Genomic DNA, 21553 nt, shown 5'->3' on the forward strand with positions numbered 1-21553 from the left:
GCTGTGCACTAGACCTCTAGACTTGTTCACCCTGCACACCTGCAATTCTGTACCTACCTGCAGGGCCTGCTGCTGTCACCTAGCAGGTTGGGGCCATAGATGCTGCCCAACACTCTGTAGTACAGAGGACAAACCCCACGACAGGGACGGATTGGGTCCAAAATGTCTGTGGTGCCAAGATTAAGAAATTCCTCTCTTAAACAGATGGACCCTTAGCTAAAAATACCTCAGGAAAAAAAAATAATAGTGGACTATTAGAATACAATGTATAAAATAATGTTTATTTAATGGTTAAAGAGTTTTAGTTTAAGATCTAAGAGCTCTGGAGAGGGGTGGTGGTGATGGTGGCACAACAATGTGAATGTCCTTAATGCCACTGTATGTACATTTAAGAAATGGTTAAAATGTTACATTTTATGTTATGTATACTTTACCACAATAATAAAATATATTTGTTATTTAATTACATTATATAATTACATATTACATTTTATTTCATAATTAAAATTATTTCATAAATTCCAGTGTTTCCCATGTGCCAGCTCCTGTTATAACCCAGGACATTAGTCCCATCCTTATCCCCTCTGGATGGGTAAGCAAATGGAAGCAGAGGCGGGTACAGGGACTTGTCTATGGCTACCGGGCGAGAGTCCCTGGGCAGGGCATTGAACCTGGGCACTTTCCTGCTGCTTGGGGAAAAGGCCTGTATTGCTGGGGCTCTGTTCTCAACAAACTGACCTCACCAACCCCAACATAGCCTTCAGGATAGTTCACTCATCAAACAGTCACTGGGCACTGGCTGAGGCCGGGCACTGGCTGAGGCCGGACACTGGAGAGTTAGAAGGAAATGGGCAGAAAACCCCATCCTTCAGGGAGCCAGGCCATGGTGGGGAAGCAGAACATGGACCAGGAACAAAATCCAAGAGATACGCTATGCGGATGTTAGACAGTAAATGCAGTGGGGAGAAGCAAAGCACACAGAGGTGACAGAGAACCCTGGGGAGAGGGCACCACTAGGAAAGCAACCTCAGTGTCAAGAGCTGCAGAATTGAAAGAGCCCCACCCTACCACCAAGGAGGTGGCTGCTTGCTCTTCTCTGCTCCCCAAAGCAAGCACTGCTCTAACACTGGCGCTCTAAACAAATCCCAGCCAACATGTTATGTGCTCCTAGGCAATTTACTTAACCTCTCTGTGACCAGTTTTCTGTTCTGTAAAGTGGGGATGATACAACTAATAATAAGAAGATTGCTGATGTGTATTCTCGAAGGTGCAGTCCTGCAGAGGTTGGGAACCTGGGACAAACAACCCCAAAGATTTAGTCTCATATCAAATTTACATATAAGCTGTTCATGAGAAACTTGCCCTGTGAGTATATATAAGAGACACAGACATACAGACATGCAACAAAAGACATATTTCAGTGAGGCCAGGTATTTCCAAGGACACCCAGATAGTTTCTCAGACCTTACTGAGAAACCATACTGCTGGTTTCACATTATGTCTTACACAGCCATTAACCAATTCAAGCACATTTGCCTTGCCTCCAAACAAGACCAAACCCACGCCAGTGCTCACAGAATGCCCCTCCTACCTTCTCTTTTCCCAGCCCAGGGTGGTCCAAGAGAATTCAGGGATGTTTCCTTGTTTGTGCTCACTTGAGACCATACCTTTCAGTCACCTGGACCAAGGCAGCTGGGGAAACAGGATCAGGGCTTGGGTGGAGGGAGTGTGCCTGTGTCTGTGAAGTTCTCTGAACCTGCAGCCCCTTCAAAATCCAGAACTCCAGGAATGCGGGCGGCGTAGCCACTTTGGGGGACAGGTTGCCAGTTTCCTGAAAAATTGCACACACTCTTTCCATATGCCCCAGAAATCCTGCTCCCTGGTATGTACCCAAAGGAGTTAAAAACTTTTGCCCCCCCCCCAAAAAAAGCCTGCACATGGGTGTTTACAGCAGCTTTATTCATAATTGCCAAAATTTGGACGCAACCAGAATGTCCTTCAGCAGGTGAATGGATAAATAAACTATTACATCCAGACAATGGAATATTAGCACTAAAAAGAAATTAACTACATGGAAAATACATGGAGGAATCTTAAATTCATATTACTAAGTCAAAGAAGCCAATCTGAAAAGGCTATATACATACTGTCTGATCCCAACTACAGACATTCTGGAAAAGGAAAAGCTATAGAGACAGTGGCTCCAAAAAAAAAAAAAAAATCAGTGGCTGACAGGGGTTAGGAGAAAGGGAGGGATGAACAGGTGGAGCACAGATGATTTTAGGGCAGTAAAGCTACTCTGTATGAATCACAATGATGGACATATAATTATACATTTGTCCAAAACCACAGAATGTAGGATATACCAAGAATGAGCCTTCATGAAAACTACAGACTTTAGTTACTAACAATGTAGCAATATTGGCTCCTCAACTGTAATGAATGCACCACACTAATGCAGAATGTTAATGACAGGGGAAACTGGAGGGTGCAGGGTATATATGGGAATTCTCTTTACTCACTGCTAAATTTTTCTATAAACCTAAAGAGTTCTAAAAAGTAAAGTCTATTTTGGAAAAACTTTAAAATCTGGAACCCAGAGAAGATGACAGAGGCAGGGAAATCCAGCAAGGGAGAGAAGCACAGCCAACAAGGAAACTGAAGGGCCTCACATCAACACCCTCTGGATTGCACCCCTCACCCCCAACCTGCCAGAAATAGTTCTCAAGCCAGAAACCTAGGGGGTCTCCCATGATTCCACAACTTCACCCCCACCCACCCCATCTGTGAGTCATGGGCTGTGCCTCAAAACAGCCCCCAAATAATAAGCTTCTGACCACCTCCAGCCCACTTTCTCACCCAAGACCATCACTTCTCTCCTGGACCAAGACTGCAGCCCCCACCATGCCTCTCCATGATGGGTTTCACACCACAGCCAGAGAGGTCTTCTAAAATGAGCTCTCATGACTCAGGCCTTATCATTCCACAGCAACCAGAGTGAAGTTGCCACACCTCCAGATCTCTCTGCCTCACTCTACTTCCCTCCACCATGCAGGCACTGGCACACGACATTTACCCCCAGAACAGGGCCTGGCACAGGGTAGGTGCTTGATAAATACTATAGACTATAGTGAGGGATCAACAAACACACAGTGCTCTGGGCAGATGTTAGCTGTCATCTGATTTTCTTAATGGGGAGTCAGGGAAGCACCTCTGGGCTTGGAGTCTGCTGATGAGCGGAATGTTTAAGCCATAGCTGTTTTACTTCTGATGGCTGCAGAAGACTCCATTACACCATTCTGCTGCCATTCATAACTTGCCACTCCTCAGGTCCACAGGCCTCCTACCCTGACTTCGCTGTTTCCCTCCAGTGGGAAAACGCCATCACTCACCTCCACCTCCTGCCCTCTCTGGCTTGTTCATAGAGGTTGGAGGGACAAGCCAGACACCACTGTCCAGCTGAGACTACCCAAGAGATGATCAACAGGGTCCATCTATGGTGCTCACCAGGAGGGGTTCCTGCATACAGTTACTAACGACTTGATTTATATACCAGGATTTAGTACTGTCTGCACTTAAGCAGATCTGCTTTCAAAATGTGACTGATTAGAGCAGTCAGGCTGGCAGGGAGACTTCTGCACGGCATGCACAGAGTTCCAGCAAAAGTGTCCCTGCCAGAAAAGAAACTAGGTGGTGGATCTCCGGAAGGCCTTGGATCCACACTCCCAAATGACCCTAGCAGGGTTGGAGGAGGAGGAGGATAGGCGAGGAGGGGAGGAAAAGAGAAGCATGTGGAAAGAGGAAGGCAGAAGTAGAGGGAAGGAAAGCTGTAATCCTCAACCCAGGAGACTTAGTTTGTATCATGCTAGTTAACTGTGCTCTCTGGCCTGACATTTTCTGCCACTTGGAAGCCACAAAAAGGGAAGCCACAAAAATCTCAGTGCTGAATCCCCAGCACTGAGATTCTGGGGGAGCCAAAGGAAGGGAGCCAGTGCAGGGATGCAGAAACCTAGATCAATATGGGTGCATGTGGAAAACTGGCTATTAATCACGATGGGCTTCTGCCCACAACACCCCTGCTGATTGCCAGTGATAAAGGGGCAAGACCTTCTCTCTGATTTTTCACTGAGTGACAATTTTTGGTAAAAATAGGTGCAAAGGTGCCAGATGCCCAAGTTCCTAAGGTCATCATTACAAAAACACCACAGTCCTGGAGGGGTGTCTGTATCTGATTGTGTCTATCTGACTCACAGCTGCCTCAGTCCTGATGGCCAGTTCAGGTCCCTATTATGTGCCAGGCTAACCTTGACCTTAACTCTGACCCCAAGATCTTCCAGGTGAGTGACCTGGGTATGGAAACAGACAATCACACTGCTTCGTGACCAGGGGGACAGGGCCAGGTGGGGAAGCCTCCTAGAGCAGGAGGCTCAAAGCTGAGGAGAGATGTGTCCTCTGGGCCAAGGAAGCACATGGCAGAAGAAAGCTGCAAGGTGGATGCAAGAAGCCTCCAGAGTGGGCAGGCTCTGGTCCCCAGGGGCCAGCTGCTGAGAACAGTGAGGCACCACCTCACCCCCATGCCTCTCACCCCCTACTTCCCCTGGTCTCTGCTGAAGTTCTTCCCTGATCATATTGCCTAAAACTGCACCCCATCACTCCCCACCTCCTTCTCCTGCTTAGTTTTTCTGTCTAGTGTCCACCTCTGCTGGACATTCCAATCCACACTGATCTCCTCATTTCTTTTTTGCCTATCCCCCCAAACACACACTGGAATGTAAGCTCTCCAGGACAGCGGGACCCAGGCAACAGTGCAGAGCCTGGTAGCCAGTCAGAACCTCCTCCCACCCCCCACCCCCCCCGTGCAAAATGTGCCAAAATAATGAGTGAGCCCAGGTCTGCTAAGAGTCTTGGGGGAAGCACCAGAGGAAGTAACATCTGGGCTCAGTCACTGACCTGCATTCAGACAGGAAGAGAAGCAGGGATAACTCCAAAAAGAGCTTTAAAGCTGGGAAGGGTATGAGAAACAGCTAAACACCATGGGTGATGTCTGCCCAGCACAGGCATGGACATGGAGACAGGGCCCTGCTGTAAGAGTGGAGTCTGGGGCCACCTTTCTGAAGAACAATCCTGCCCTTCTCAAGGAAGTGCCCCTGCTGTGAGCAGCAATTCCCCCTGCGTGTCTGCCCCAGGGAAATGCTCATGCAGGTCCCTGGGGTAACACACAGGAGGATGTTGCTCACTGTAGTAGAGTGAGCCTGGGAGTCCATCTGCGGTGAATCACAGAAGACACCACACTCTCCTCCCCTGGAGGATTCTGGTCAGGAAAAAGCAACCAGCTGAGTGCACGTCTGTGTGGCCTTACATCTTGAAAATACAGAACTGAATGACCAAAGGAAGAAAAATGAGGTGCCTCTGGGCAGGTTTCTAGCAGCAGAGGCAGTCATGAACTGAGAGGAGCCTGCTGGAGAGGCAGGGGAGGCAAGAGTCCACAAAGGGTCTGTCCCTGCCTGGTCCATGGGGTCTGGAGAGTGAACGCAGCAGAGATGCCTTGCATTGCAGGTCACTGTTGCCTGGGGTGGAAGTGTGAGCTGGGAGCCTCTGTGGGTGAGGCCTGTGAGCTAAGAGACCAGCCCTGATGGCAGCTGTGGGAGTGGTGGTCACAAGGGGGATCTGCACACAATGAACCATGTATACAAATGACTCCTCATGCTGAGGGAGGACGCAGAGGCACAAGGACCTGAAAAAGCCAGGGATGGGGGGTGGGGAATGGGTTGGACGTGGAGTCAGGGAAGTAAGAATGGATAAAGGTGGAGAAAGGCCTTGGCTGGACAGTGATGACAAATGCACCATGCCTGTGATTGTGATTAACTCATCCCGCCTCACCCCTCTGCAAGGGAGGTCACAAATAGGAGGGTAGGGCTACGGCCGCAGTCACTGTGCAGTGTGGATGGTGAGGGGATGCCTGCACACTGCAGCTGGGGTCCCTGCATCTGAGAAGTCCCAACACCAAACAACACTGCTGAGCGGGAAGCAGCAGCAAGAGCCCCTTGGAATCCAAGTTAATAACGAAAGGGCAAAGGGATGCTCATCACTGTCAGCCCTGAGCAGGGCCAAGCAGGATGGGAGAAAGAGCTGCCCTGTGGGGACAAAGCTGGCTGGGAAGGGCCAAGACTGAGCGGAATCAGCAGGAAAATGAGAGGACACCCAGCCACTTGGTCACTCAAGCAGTATTTCCTGCGGACCCACTGCATGTGAGGTGCTGGGGCTTCCGGAGTGAGCAAACAGACAAAATCCTACCCTTGTGAAGCCAGTGTCTTATGGGAAGGCTGCTAATAATCACACACATGCAGCAGTGCTGTGCAGGGATTTGGGCTGAGAAGGAAAGCCCAGTGGGGAAGGAGATGGCAGTGAAAGCAAGCATCTCAGAGAGGGTAGTCAGGGAAGACCCTGACCAAAGACCTTCTTAGCAGAAACCCCAAAAAGGAAAGGAGGAAGAGGGCCACGGAATGGTCGTGTGGCTGCTCCACCATTCCTCTGCCTCAGTTTGTGAGGACTGAGTTCCTCTATCTAAAAGTCTCTGGCACATCACCATTTTATCCAACAATCCCACTGCTGGGTAGACACCTAAAAGAATTGAAAGCAGGGTTTCAAAGAGATATTCACACACCCATGCTCATAGCAGCATTATTCACAATAGCTAAGAGGTGAGGGTAACCCAGTGTCCATGGACAGATGAGTAGATAGACAAAATGTGGTCTATCCATACAAAGGAATATTATTCAACCTTAACAAGGAGAGAAATTCTGACACATCATGCTACACCATGAATGAACCAGGAGGACAGTGTGCTCAGTGAAATAAGCCAGACACAAAAGGACAAATACTGTGATTCCACTTATATGAGGTCCCTAGAGTAGTCAAATTCATAGGGACAGAAAGCAAAAGGGTGGATGCCAGGGGCTGGGGGAGCAGGAAGGGGAGTTAGTGTTTGATGGGGACAGACTTTCAGTTTGGGAAGATGAAGATGATCTAGAGGTGGATGATGGCGATGGTTACACAACTGCCACTGAAATGGACACTTAAAAATGGTTAAAATGGTGAATTTTATGTTATGTATTTACCACAATTTTTGAAAAATAAACAACCTTCCTTTAAAAAAACAAGTTCCTAGCACATAGTAGGCACTCATCTAATGCCTGTCCCCTGTCCGTCTCACTCTTACCCTCAGGGCAGAGAAACAACCAACACCCAGGGGCACAGGGCTCAGTGCTCACTAGCCAGTGACACAGGCCAAGCTCTCAGCCTCTGAGTTAGGCTGTAGACAAGGAGCTTCTCTATCCCAGTCATTCCCTTGGGGATTCAGTCCTTGTCCCTAAGCCTGTCGACTTGGGAGGCCAGCAGGCAAAAGCTAGCATGACACAGGCTTTGCACAGGATCACTGAGACCCAAAGACTTGCTGGAGTGGATATAAATAGCCCCTAAGCTCGTGGCCTTCACTGCTGTGAGTCTGGCTTTGTAAGACTGATGGGCCAGGGGACAGCAAGCCTGGCTTCAAATTGCCCTTCCTTAAGGGGCCATTCCACAGAGCCCAGCAGCAGAGACTGCATCCTCTGTTCTCTGGGTCTCAGGTTCTGGCTTTATTTCCAAACCCCTACCTCACTGCCTGTCACAATTTCTCTTTTAAAGCTCAACTTGGTTTTTAAATTAAAACAGAATCATCAGCAGGCCCCTTTTCCTGCCTGTGAAGGCATCTCGTTTGCTGTATAAGCATTTGACTGAGGAGACAAGGAGCAGGCGCACACCCAAGATGCAAGAGAAGGGGCAGAAGAGGGAGCAAACAGTAAACACATGCCACCTTGTCTACACTCCTGACCTGGACCTGGGTCTTAGCCTTGCTTTCACCCGACTACTCCAAAGATTATCATTAGTCTCAAAATCAACCTGCAGATACCTCCAAAACATGTGGCAGAGGCATTTTATGATGGGTGCATGGCACCTCCTTCTTCCCTTTTCCATCTAACTGGCATCCCCCTGAGGGCTGACGCTGGCCTCTATCTGCTGCAGCATCCCTTGGCTGACCACTGGCATTTCAGGGCTTGACAACGGCTAGTTAAGTGAATGAACAAACAAGTAAATCTATTACTAATTCAACACATGGGAGGAAAAAGGATGGGAGAGGTGGATAGGTCCCACACATGCAGCTGCCTGCATCTCTCTCAGCCTCTGCCTCTCTCTGTCCCTGTTTCTCTCTGCTTTTCCCTGCAGTCCTGCTTTGGCAGTGTCTGTGTGTCTCCCTTCCAGCAGTGCAGCTGAGAGCACAAGGAGCAGAGCTGCCCTGTCTGCCCCTAGAAAGTGGGCAGGAACACCAATTCCAGACCCCAAAAGGGTGGTGACTCAGGCCCAGAAGGTCTGGCCAGATGTCCATTGTCTGTTTTGAACAGTGGCATCTTGCCCTCTCCCTTTTCCTAGAGAGCACTTGCAGCCTGCTGTTCCCCTAAGAGGACATTGCTGCCCCTGTGACTCCCTGCTGGGCAGGAGCTCCACCCCTGACAGTGCTCTTTGTCACAAGGCACCCACCATTCCCTGAGTGTAAGGGTCCAGGGGTCTCAGCTAACCCTGCCACCTCTGTATCTTACACTATGTGAAGTAATTGACCCTCAACCACTGAGTGATTAAATTCAGCAATTATCCCAACACCAAAGGCCCTAGACCATGTACCTCCACTCCCATTGATTCACACACTAAGGCCCCAGGATCCCAGAGATGTAGTCAAACATCTTCATATTACAGCTGTAAAACCACTCTCATTGTAACCTTAGGTTTGTCTAATAAGGATCAAAACCAAATCTACTACCAACAGAGACTTAAACACATAGTTTTATTCCCTCCTGTAAGAGCCTGGAGGTAGGCAGTCAGAACTCTATGAGCCAGTTTCGGGCTCCTGCCAGCTCACCATGCGGCTGATAGGGAGTCAGCTCACTCTCCTTAACTCTTCCCACCACATGTCCCTGCCCTCCCAGGGAGTTGCCTGAGGTCCCCTGGCAGGAAGGGAGTGAGACTGTGGGATACCTACCCCTTCCCGCAGGATGACTCCCTCCCCTAGGCAGGGGTGAAGCTGCTCACACTATCCATAATGTAGTGAGAGAAGGCAGAAATCAGAGTGCAGCATTATTTACTGCTCTTAATTACTGTAGTTATCAAAAACACATTAGTGGTCATGATTTCCTCCAGACCCCCTTTCTCTTCCCTGGATGTTTTGGCTGCTTTGTTATATGGCAGGAGTTCAAAATACAGTTCAGAGAAGAGGGATGCAGAGTGAGCAAGTGGTCCCTGAGCTAGTCCCCTAACTCTGTCCCTGGTCAGGCCACAGGCCTGGAAGGTGTTCCTAGCTCCATGATGCTGCTGGTCTCCTCATGAACTGTGGGATGAGAATTCTTTTCACACACACACACACACACACACACACACACACACACACACACACCCCCACACACACAGCCACTTACTGAAAGTTACCTCACACCAGCAGGTCACCACAAAGAGGGAGGACAGCCTCCTACATTCCACACAGACAGAAAGGCAAAGATTGGGCCCCGACTTTGGGTAAGCCACATCTGAGACTTTGCCAGCCTTAGGTAAGGGAAATAACACATGGCCTGCGGTGGACTAAAGACAACGGCATATCCTCACTCCTCCTCCCACTGAGAATGGTGTCTAACTCTCTTTCCTTGAACCTGGTCTTGGGATCTACTTGACCAACAGGATGTGGGAGAAGTGACACTCAAGACTCCCAAGGCCAAGTCACAAGAAGACTCACATCTCCCACTAGACTCTTGGATCAGTCACTCTGGTGTCCCTGGGCTACCATGTAAGAAGCCCGATGTCCTTGAGACCTCCCACGTGGGAAAGGCCACATATAGACACTCCAGTAGCAGTCCCAGCTGAGTCCAGCATCCCAGACATGTCCACGAGTCCCCAGATATGTGCATGAAGTCATTTTGGATCCTCCAAACCAGCCTATCCACTATTTGAATACCTCTGAGTAGCTTCCATTGACAACATAGAGAAGACACAACCAGTGAAGAAGACCCGCTCAATGCCTGACCTGCAGAACTTAGAGCTATAAAAGGGTGGTTGGTTTAAGCCTCTAAACCTTAGAGTTTGTTACACAGCCACAGATTATCAAAGTATTTAGAGTGACTGATATATTGAGTCAGTCAGTCAGTCAGTCATTCAATACATAGGCATTAAAAACTACCCTGAGGCACGGCCCCTTTTAGGAACAGTAAAGACAAAGAATTCATCTTCCTTGTCCCCAAGGAGGGCTGGTTCCTCAGTGCTCACTCAGCTTGTCTGGGTCCATACCCATGTACCCGTCTTCCTGTTTAGCAGCTTTCTCCCTGAGGCCTGCCACTTCTGGGCTCCACGGTCAACATCCTCCTGTCCAGTTCCTGCCCCTGCCTTCAACCTCTCTGGGTGAGAAGAGGATGTGTGGGATGTTCTGCCTCTTGGACAGGTTTTATTATACTCTAAAAAATCCCCTGTATACTAATACAGCAAGGCAACAAAAACCTGGCACTAGAAAATATCTATTTAACACAAAGAATGTAGAAAGCAAGGAACAGAGGAAGAATTAGACATATAGAGTGTGTGTGAGTGTGTGTGTGTGTGTGTGTGTGTGTGTGTATAACAAAATTGCGGATATAAATTCTACCATATCAAATTATATTAAATATAAGTAGATTAAACACTCCAATCAAAAGGCAGAAACTGGCAGAATAGATTAAAAAAAATATTCAACTATATTCTATCTACAAGAGACTCACTTGAGACTCAAAGACACCAATAGGTTAACAATAAAAGGAAGGGAAAATGCATGTCATGCAAATAGTAATCAAAAGAGAGGTGGAGTAGCTATACTAATATCAGACAAAATAGACTTTAAGACAAAAATTGTTACTAGAGACAAAGGGGGGCATTTTATAAGGATAAAAGAGTCAATACATCAAGAAAAATAGTAATTATAACGTATATCCACCAGACAACAGAACACTGAAATGCAGGGGTAGGCAAAAGTAGGTTTACAGTTGTGAAACACAGAGTTTATTCTTGTATTATTATTTATTTAGTAATTATTGTATTGTCTATTTCCATATAAACAACTGCAAATCTACATTTGCCCACCCCTGTATATGAAGCAAATACTGACAGAAACAAAGAAGTAGACCATTCAACAATAATAATTGGAGACATCAATACTCCACTTTCAATGGACAGAACAGCCAGACAAAAGATCAACAAGAAAATAGAGAACTTGAACAACACTGTAAATCAAGCAGACCTAACAGACATGCACAGGACATTTCACTCAACAACAGCACATTCTTCTCTAGTATACTTGGATTATATCTTAGACCTTAGAATGAGTCTCAATACATTTAAAAGGACTGTGATCATACAAAGTATATTCTCTAAATACAGTGGACTGAAATGTAAGGGGTCCCCTAGAAATGTCTAGACAACAGTTCTCATGGGAATGTGCTAGGTTCACACCTGCTCAAACCCTAACTTTCCCCACCACCGTTGCCTCTCTGTGCCTCTGTTTCCCCATCTGTACAATGGGGATAATAATCATACCTACCTGACAGAGTTGTAGCAACTGTTTACAATAAACTAGTCAATCATCATAGTTATTATTACTCAGTATCAATGAAGCATTGTCAAAACAGTCCCTTACATTTCATCCCTGGGTGTGGAGGCATCATTCACACAGTGGGTTAAGACTTTCACTATTTAACTATTTAACTCAGTCCTCACTGTAGCCCTGCAGGATCATCTGTTAATTGGGAGGAAGCTGGTGGTGGTAAGGCTCCTGTACAATGGCATTGATTGAGTCCTTAGACCAGTGCCTGGATCACAATAGATGCCAGAGAGAGAACAGGTCAGCCTATAGGTGGGAACTGAATGGGGTAGTCAGAGTTACCCTGGACATCCCTTTTAGACAGAGGATTTTTACACACCTCAAAGTTTGAAAACTACTGCACTGGGTGAAAGTAAAGCCTCAAAGGAGTCTAGACAGAAATGTGAGCATGTAATGGGCTGGGGGAGGAGCACAAAATATTCCAGATGCCTCTGCTTTATTGTGGGGAGTCCTCCATTCTGTTTTTAATAACATTAAATCTCCACAACTTTCCTACATGTGTAGAGGCTGTAACTGAAGTTTAAAGAGATTATGATAGCATATCTTACAAGGGTTGATTTAAAATCAGCTGCATCAGATGTGCAGACTACACTGAAACTCAAGTCAGATCTAAATCTCATGACTTTTCTCTAACATCAAATTTCTTCTCAACCTAGAAAGAGGAAACAGTGGTAGAAGTGAGTAAAAATGAGGCATATTCTGCATATATATATGAATGATTTAATTCTCACAACACCTCTATGAGGGAAGTGATGCTTTATATGTGAGAAAACAGACACACAGAGAGGCTAACTGACCAGAGGAGACACAGCAGGTGTGTGGTGGAGGGAGTATCCTGGCCCCACAGCACATGTCCTGACCATTGCCGCTGACCACAAACTACAGACATGTGTACCCTTACCAGGAACCATCTAGAACCCGCAGCCACCCTGGGAGAGGTGGGCATCCCTGCTTAGGCTACTCCTCCAGAAGAGCGAGTTAAGTGAGAGGAGCTGGAGGCATGATCCAGGGATGTTAGATGGCCCCCACTCACTCTCCAGTCCACAAAATACTGCAGGTAACAGAGACTAACAGCACTCTACCATATGGAGCCTTTCCTCTGCTTAAGCATGATCTTTCCTTTCCATCTGGACAGGCAGTGGTTGGGGGGAAAGATCGAGTGGGACCCTGTTCCTTTTACGTCAAAGCCATTTGCTCCTGCCTGCCTCCACCAGACCTCTCAAGGCCAATGTCCCAGCATCACCCAAGTCGCAGCATCTCCTACAACCTACTCACTGGTCCCCACATCCCAGGAGCCAGGTGTCCTGTTCACACCTGTTCACAAGTGTCATCACAGCCCTCCTCTGCACAATACGTTCCAAGGACTCCTGTCTCCCAAAGTCCCTCTGGGCCTCCATGGTCCCGCTCATGCTGTCTACCTCCACCTTTGAGTCCCCTCCCCCTCCTCTCCCACACTGTCCCCTCATTCACTCTGCTCCACACACACTGGTCTGCTTGCTGTATCTCAACCACATCAGGCACACACCCCACTTAGGGCAGCCCCAAAAGGGAGATCCAGTCATCCCTGTCCCCCTGTTAGAGACAATGAAGCTGAGGCTCAGGGAGGATCACTTCACAGGCCAAGGAGAGGAAGGAGAGCTGAGTCTCCAGGCCAAGAAACCAGCCAGACTCTTACCCCTGGGCTGACCACATGGGCCAACCACCTGTTTGCATCCAACTTCAGGCTACCTAGGGACCCCTGACTCCCATCCCTGAATCTCACCCACATACATGCACACGCATGGAAGGGTCCATAGAGGTTGGGCACTGAGACCATCCAGGAAGACAGTGGGGTCTACCCAGCACCTCATCTCAGCCCTGCCACATCAGACACTTCATAGGCAGATTACAAATGATCGGGTCCACCAGACTGGCCAATCCAGGACCCCCTCCACAGAAGCCCCATCTTCTACCCTTTGTAAGCCCTGTTCACTGTGGTTCAGATGAGGAGGGCAACTTCCAGGTGTCTTGATTCTCTGCAAGTTGTAACAATCTTCATGCAAGGGTGTATGCAGAGCAAACCGGCCATTCGACCAACAAGTGGGGGCAGAGCCACAGAGAGCCACAAATGTCAATCCCCCAAACAACCACGGTTTCCAATGTGTCCTGGTGAATGAACACATGTAGAAAGTGCCTGCATTGTTTCATCAACAGCTTTCTAGGTGGCTCACATATTTGAAGTGGGAAATGGGGGCAACTCAAAGTGGGACGCCTGGTACGGGCTGGGTGCTTGATGCCATACAGAGTCCCCTCCCCTGCTCATGTGCTCCTACTGTGCATGACTACCTCATTTGCCAAAAGGGGACTCAGGTACCTGGCAGTAAAAATAACTTCTCCAATACGACCCAGAGGTGAGAGGCCAAATACGATGTTCACAGGACAAAGCCATAACTTGCTTGAGTGGGTCATGGTGCTAAAGTTAATTCTGGTTCCTGAGCCAAAAGCCTGGGTGAGCTGACCAAACCACATCCAGAAATGGTTCTAAATGTTTCACAAAATGTTTTAAATATCTCTGAAGCAGCATAGTATGGTAGTGAATGGCATGGGCTGTGGAGGCACACACATGGGTGCGAATCCTGCCTCTGCCACTAGGTGACTGTGGACAAACTGCTTAACTACTCTGAGCCTCAGTTTTCACATCTGGAAAACAGGATGATAACAGGGTTAGGATGTCAGCAGAGACACTGAAGAGAATGTGCTCAGCAAATGGCACTGGACTGGGTTCAGTTATTAATGTGGTTTGATTATAATCAAAGTGTTCTAAATTCTGGTGCAAAAACAAAAAACAAGAACAGGATTTCTGTCCTTGTTCCTTTGTAACTCTTGACCCTCCAAGAAGGAAAAATGAACATTTCACAATCAGGGATCAGACAAAGCACAAGTTCAAAGTGGTGGGCCAGTCTTGTGCACTACCCTGACCCCAGGCTGAAATATGGGTTCTAAGCAAGAACCCCAGGCTGGTCCGTGCCTGCCTGGACCTCACGTGGCCCAAGCATCCCTACTCACAGGCCAGGCATGACCACAGCAGCACCAGCACCTGTCGATGCCACATGCTTTCTCACCTAGCTTTCACATGTCCTGTTTTGCCGGTCTTGATATCCTCCTCCTCCTCTTGTTCTTTGAGCTCTGGCTCAAATGTGACCTCCTTCAGGAAGCCTCTGTTGACACCTGCGGGTGGCCATCCTCTTCCTGTCCTGGGCTGTATCCCACTTGGCCCCACTTCCTATCCTGGCCCAATTATCTGTGCAACTGTCTATGTACAGGCCTATGTCCCTATCATGTATTTCCAAGTAGAGGCACTGGGGTAGCTGACCTGACCAGGGATATCAATCAAGTGTGAGTCGTCCAGGAACAGTGAATACAAGGACATGGAGACAGTGTATATGCAGTGCTCAGCCTGGTTCCTGGGATACAACAGGCACTCCATAAATGTTAGCCTGTCCCCAACATTGATGTGGTCCCTCAAGGATGGATAGGCATGTAATAAAGCAAATACTGCAAAACCTTCATTATACAACCTGGGGGTGTTTGGCCTTGCAAAATTCTTTCAACTTTTCCATATGTTTGAAAGTGTTCATAATAAAAACATTGGAGAAAAGCAATCCTCAAAAGCATTCTCAGTACACTAGCTACTTCTAGCCCTAGAGCTATCATTTGCTATGCCCTATAATGCCAGGCACTGTACAAAATCCCTCCATCTGCTCTTTGTGAAAAGAGGGAGCCCTCTCCATTACATGGGGAAACTTGACCTCAGGGAGCTAAGGGTGACACCAGGCCTTATTTGTGAAGTCCACAGTACTGGGAGGTGGCTGAGGCAGCAGAGGACCCTGCAAACACACTGCTGGGGCAGGACTTAACTGCTCAGGTGTCAGTTCATCAGGTGGCCTGGAAGGTCCCCAGAGCAAGGCCAAGGAAGTTGGGGTGGGGAAAAGCATTTGAAAAACTCAAGACTGTAGCTCTTTACCAATCCAAACAGAAGCCCTGAGCATTTGTAGTAACTGGTCTGGTATGTCCTGCAGAAACACCAGCCCTGCAGAGGGGCCAGGACTCAAACTCCAACAGCTCAGAATTCCTATCAATGTTGTCACTCAGCCACGCCTGGTTCTCAGTTGGGGCAATTTCAGCTATAACCCAGCCTGCATCTGCACTGGCTAGGGGTGACAAGTTCAAGGCCCACAGAATTTCCTGACCACGAATGTGGCCCTGAACCGCCTCATGGCCTCATCTGCACCTTCTGCTAGCTTCAGCTAGGTCAGTTCACTTTCCCCTACTCCAGTTCTTCCCAGACTCCCAGGTCACCTGTATTGTTTTTTCAGCTGCTCTGTGGCAATTATACAGATAACACCATGACAAGCTCAGGCCAGTGCCCTTCCCAAGTCAGGCAAAGCTTTCTTTTTCTTAAATACAGAAAGCAAAGAACAAAAAAAACACAATCAGCTGTCAAAACAATTTCATAAACAAAACAGCTGACACGCAGTCACCCAGCTGACAAAAAAAATGCTGACAGCCCAAACTCACAACTCTGGGACTCTTCATTGGGTCCAAGCGCTCAGTTCACACTGCCCTTCACAATGGCACAGCCAGATCTCCTCAGGCACCACAGGCTTGAACCCACAAGGTGAGGACAAAAACACATGTTGGAAATAAGACCAGGTCTTAACTTCATTTCACACACAATACTGCACTTCCTGTTTTTCTCAACATGAACTAGATAAAGAAGTATTTCATGATTTATTTTCCAGGTTGCAAAATAATAATTTGCTTATCTTGTCAGACAGTTGGGAGAAATACTCTCATCTTTCTGTGGGTTCTACCATCTGCTGGAAAAATAAGAACTGCTCAACCTGCTCCCTTGGAGCTGAATACATTTTGTCCAAGCAGGACAAGCCTCCAAGTGCATGTTGCATCTCAATCCTGGCTGAGGGACATCCTCCTGGCCTTGGATACTCAGCTTTATCTTGGCTGAGAGAACAAGAACATTATTTCATGAAAATATGAACACAGTATCTCCTTTGCCTCCCTCAAAGATCAGCCTCTCTTGGCTTGCACACAGTCCCACTCTTTGCTAAGAAGGGCACAAGGAGACAAGAATGTAAGAGCTCCCACATCTTCAGACCCTGGACCACAGGTTCAGTACTTCTTCCCAGCTACTTTGAAGAATAACACGCTCGTGAAGGCCAGGACCCTCCCAAGGACAGCTTCTTACACCATCACCTCTGGTCAGCCCCTCTTCACTAGCCATTCTTGAGCTCTTCACCAAACTGGTACACGGTCATCATAGTTAATGTCACCACAGACCCAGGAAGAGAGCTTATTTGGTAAGTCAACAGAGAATGGATACCACTGGAAACCTCTCCCAGAGTGAGTCACTACCTCAGAGCTTCAGAAAATTATCCTCTGAGTGATGTGACAGCACTTGAGGGCTGGCGGGGATAAGAAGGTGAGGGAGGCTGCTGCACAGAGCCCTTCTCTCTGACCTCTTTAGGCCACCATCTACTTCTGTCAGAAACTTCAAAGGATCAAAGTCTAAAAGGGATCATTGGTTCAATTCTTTCCCCACATACTACCTCAGGTAAAGCCAGAGCCTGACCTTGGTGACAAGACCCCACAGAGCAGGGCAAAAGCCATGCACGATGGGCTTCTTCCAACACTAGAGGCTGGGAGTCAGCCAGAACCCCGGGTGGTTGTCTGATCTTTTCTCAGCATGGTAGCTGGATTAGTGAGCAGGGGCCTGCTGCTCAATCACCTGAGTCCTACTCCTGGCTCTCCCACTAGTCACATAAGAGAACTTCAGCAAGTCATACAACCTCTCTGAGCTTCAGTTTCCAAATCTGTAAATTCAGAGTGTTCCTGCCTTGTAGGAGTGATGTGACCATGATGAGCTCCTCCATGCAAAGATCTAGAGCAAGGCCCGCACACAGGATACCCTCAGTGCATGTGGCTGTAACGCACTTGCCCTGTGCTTCCTGGAGGTTTGCCTCTGTATGTTCCTCAACCGGCTGTGCCTGCTAAAGCTCAAGCTGACTTTCTACAGGAAAACACAATAGCCCTAATCAATCACTCCCTACTGTCTTGACACCCTTAACAAGTATCTAGTGAGCACCTATCATGTATCTAAACCCCTAGTGGGGGGGGGGCAGTTCTAGAAACATCATTAGAATGTAGCTCACTAAACACTGGAAATGAATTCTAATGTCAGAAAAATAAATAACCCAATGTAATCAAAGGCATCCTATTTCTTTCCTGTTACCATCTTATTTTCCCCAAAGCTGAGAAACTCGCAATGATATCTTTCAGTGGTAGTTGAAAGAGAACTTTCTGAGAGAGGGTTTAAAGGTTTCTGGGCTTAAAAATGCTCACCATGCTCAGTAATTCTACCCAAGGACTGCTCAGGTGAGGCAGTACCAACATGCCTGTTGTCCTAGTGTTAGCCTGTTCAACTGCACCTACACATCCCCCAGAACACTCTACCCTTCAGACATGGAGGGGTGTCCTGCCCAGTGGTAGCAGGAAGCAGGAGACTCCTGTTTCAAGCTGAAGCAATGAAGTTGCTTAGGAAAAGGGACGCTGGGCCTAGTTTAGCCTGACATGCGCCCTGGACCCTGGCCTACAAGGGCCCCTGTCTGTAGGCAACACGGCCTGGGAGAGAGCCCTGGCAGCGCCTGATGGTGGGCACTCCAGCACCAGGAAAAAGTGGAGCCAAGTCCCCCAGCAGGAAGTAATCCTGATGCTGTGGCCTTACACTGCCTGTCACCTTGGTGGGTTTGTGCACAGACGTTCCTGTTTCAATCACAGATGGTCAACCCCAACCCCACCCCAACTTCTGGAGCAGTTCTTCATGGTGCTACATTCCCCACTCCAAGTCTCCTGCACCAGGCCTCCAGAGGTATCTCCAGGTTGTCAGAAAGTTCACTCACCTTCTGCCTGTGCTCATTTGGCCCAGAAGAAATGAGAAACTGATTTACAAGGGAAGAATCTGAAATGCATTAAGCACCTGTGTGCCTGTTTCCTCAACATCAATTAACCCTGCCCCAGACCTATGGTCAGAATCTGCATTTTAGGAACAAATCCCAGGTACTTCGTGTGCACATTCAAGTTTGATAAGCTCTCCTGACCTACAACTTAGGTCAGGGGCTGTGTTGCCGCCATTTCTCTTAAAGAGGGTACTACCATGGGCTCTGGCTGTGTCTCACCTAAAGAAAGTCAGGCTGACACGGAGCTGGAGACTTGTGCAACAAACCCTGCCTCTAAGGCCACCACCAGGATGCCATACTGTGAGGATTCCCTGCAGCAGGCAGGATTTAGTCACTGCCTTTTGGGATCTTCCATCCCCACACTTGGTCACCAGAGGTGATTCTGAAGGGGGAAAAAAAAATCCATCCCCAGAATAGTGCTATGAGGCATTGGCCAACAGCATTTGTTTCCTATGAAATTGGGGCGCTCATTCCTGCCCTGGTGCTTCACTTCCCTCAGCTACTGAAGACTTCACCTAGGAGCCCCCAGCTTTTCTTAGTCCTTGCCTGGGGGATAAGGGCACAGGCCCCTGAAAGTTGCACCAGTTGACTCACAGCCACTATGGGAGGGATCCAGTGATGAAGAGGGTCTCAAAGATGCCAAGGGCAGAGCACAGGAAGGCAGTAGGGAGTCTCTTTCTCTCATTGACACCATCTAGGAATTCTCCACAGGCCTCACTCTTCATCCCAGGATAAACAGAAAGCAGGAGTTGGGGACAGGGAGGTGCCAGGCACAGAGCCTGGAGGCTCACCCACACCCTCACACCACCCTCACATCATTCCTCCTCCAGAGCCCACCAGAACCCAGGAAGCCCAGTGAAAGGCAGGGAGTCTCTACAGTCTGGCAGAGCCTCACTTGCAGTGGGGGAGACATGCGATCTCAGATGACCTTACCTGGACTTCTGAGGAGCACAGCCTCTACCCCTTACCCACGCAGGAGTTTAGGGTCAGGGTTAACTCCTCCCCAATCTTTTTACCCACACCCAGGAAACCTTTCCTGACGACGCTGAGAGCCACCACCTCTCCCCTCCCTACCCATCCCCAACACACACAAACTGTTTTTTTCTCCTTGCCCGAGTACACACCATGGAGTGTGGGCTAGGCAGTCCTAAAGACACAGGAACAGAACAGGTACACAGGGCGCAGAGCATGCAGAAAACTCACGCCAGCATCACCCAAAGCCCCCCAACCTCTGCCCCCCCACCCCCACCCCCCGTGCTCCGTGCCATGTCCCAGATGGTCGCCTGGACTTCTGCGGAAAGGGCCCGCGCACCAATCTTCGACACCCACGGGACAAATGAACTGGCAGCCGGCCCGTGGGCTACAAGGCCAGGGGCTCACACAATTGAGCAGTCCCGCCCCATCCTGTCCTTGTATAATCCTTGGTCCGAAATAGCCCTGGTAATCCCGGGATTGGGCGGGAGAGGTATTAACCCAGAGCTGGGAAGGAAGACATGGAGGTATCCAGAGGGAGGAGGTCTCGGCGAGTTCCGGGCTGGAGGCAGCTCAGAGCCCCTTGGGGCGGAGGCTAAAACCCAAAAAGTGACCCAGGTCAGCTCGAGGGCGGTATCTGAACCTGCCGTGCCACTCCCCACAGGGTCCGGGGTCTCTGGGTCAGGAGTTCTGGCCCCATACCCAGAGCTCCCGCTCTGAGCCCTAAACAGCTTTCCGTGGCAAGGCCAACCCGGCATCCGAGCTCCCAGGATGGCTGAGCCCCGAGTCCTGAGCCGTCTGACAGCCGGTGGCAGCGCTGGGAAGCGCCCTAGAGTCCCTTTCCGAGGGAGTCCAGTCCCTGCCCGAGAGGGAGCCCCAGGTCGGGGATGCAACCCTGCCATGGGGTCCCCCGTTGCCCCTCAGGGTCTCCTGGAGGGCGGGGCGTTCCCTGAAAAGGCACCCTCCCTGCTGGGCTCGGAGAGGAAAGGGGCCCCCGAAGTTCGCGCGCCCCCGACACGCCCGCCACCCCCGGTCACCGCTTACTTGTCGCGGTGGCTGCTGACCTCCGGGATGGCGCCGAGAGGCTGAGGGCCCGGGCCAGGGTCAGGGAGGCGGGCGCACGCGGCCAGGTGCCGCCGGTGCCTCTCCAGCAGGCCAGCGTTCTCTCGGCTCAGCCGCGCCACTTGGCGCTCCAGCTCCTCGATACGCCGACCCCGGCGCGCCAGCAGCTCCTGCTGCGCGGCGACGATCCGGGTCAGCTCCCGCAGGTACTCAGTCGCCTTGCCTGGGGGCTCGGCGGCGCTGGCCATGGTCCCTGACGGGCGGCCGGCCGCGCCTCAGGCGAGTGGGAGGCGGGGCGGCGTCCGAGGCAGCAGTGGGGCGGCCATGGCTGCGCGGTGTGTACAGTCCCCCCGCGCAGCGCAGAGCTTGGCACGGGCTGACAGGGCTCCGCCTCGACTCCCACCTCCCCCGGTATCCACCCCCGGCGTCTCCGCACCTCCTGCACCGCGCGTTGCGGCGCTTTGCTGCCCCGCGGACGCACTGGGGCTGGAAGGGCGCGGAGCTGTGGCCACCAGGGGCAGGCGAGGAGTTTGCAAAGTGCCGGCGGTGAGGCTGAGCTGGAGTCAGAGCGGGCGGCGTGGGAGGAGGTGGGAGGGAGAGAGGGAGAGTCGGAGGGAGGGCGCCGCCTGCCGGCCCTGCACCCCTCGACCTGCTCCCGACTCGCCAGGGTGCGTCTCCCATTTCATCACCGCCACTCCTAGCTACTCTGATATATAAATTTAATAAAAAAGAAATTCGGCAAAAATATATCTTCATAATAATATCAGCCTACGATTTGGGTGCGAATACAAAAATGACTAATAAATTC

General features: G+C 49.7%; 1 protein-coding gene across 1 annotated transcript in view; it reads right to left on the minus strand.

The window, feature by feature from the left end:
* The window catches only part of IQSEC1 (IQ motif and Sec7 domain ArfGEF 1), a 427684-nt gene extending 406887 nt beyond the window's left edge, over positions 1–20797 (minus strand). Inside the window, exon 1 of the mRNA XM_054575082.1 lies at positions 20728–20797. The gene's annotated coding sequence lies outside the window, so the exon portion shown is untranslated. The remainder of the gene's footprint in view (positions 1–20727) is intronic.
* Positions 20798–21553: the final 756 nt, after the last annotated feature.

The sequence above is a fragment of the Pteronotus mesoamericanus genome, unplaced genomic scaffold (assembly GCF_021234165.1).
Source record: "Pteronotus mesoamericanus isolate MK-2021 breed Mesoamerican mustached bat unplaced genomic scaffold, CSHL_Meso_final contig_27, whole genome shotgun sequence".
NCBI lineage: Eukaryota > Metazoa > Chordata > Mammalia > Chiroptera > Mormoopidae > Pteronotus > Pteronotus mesoamericanus.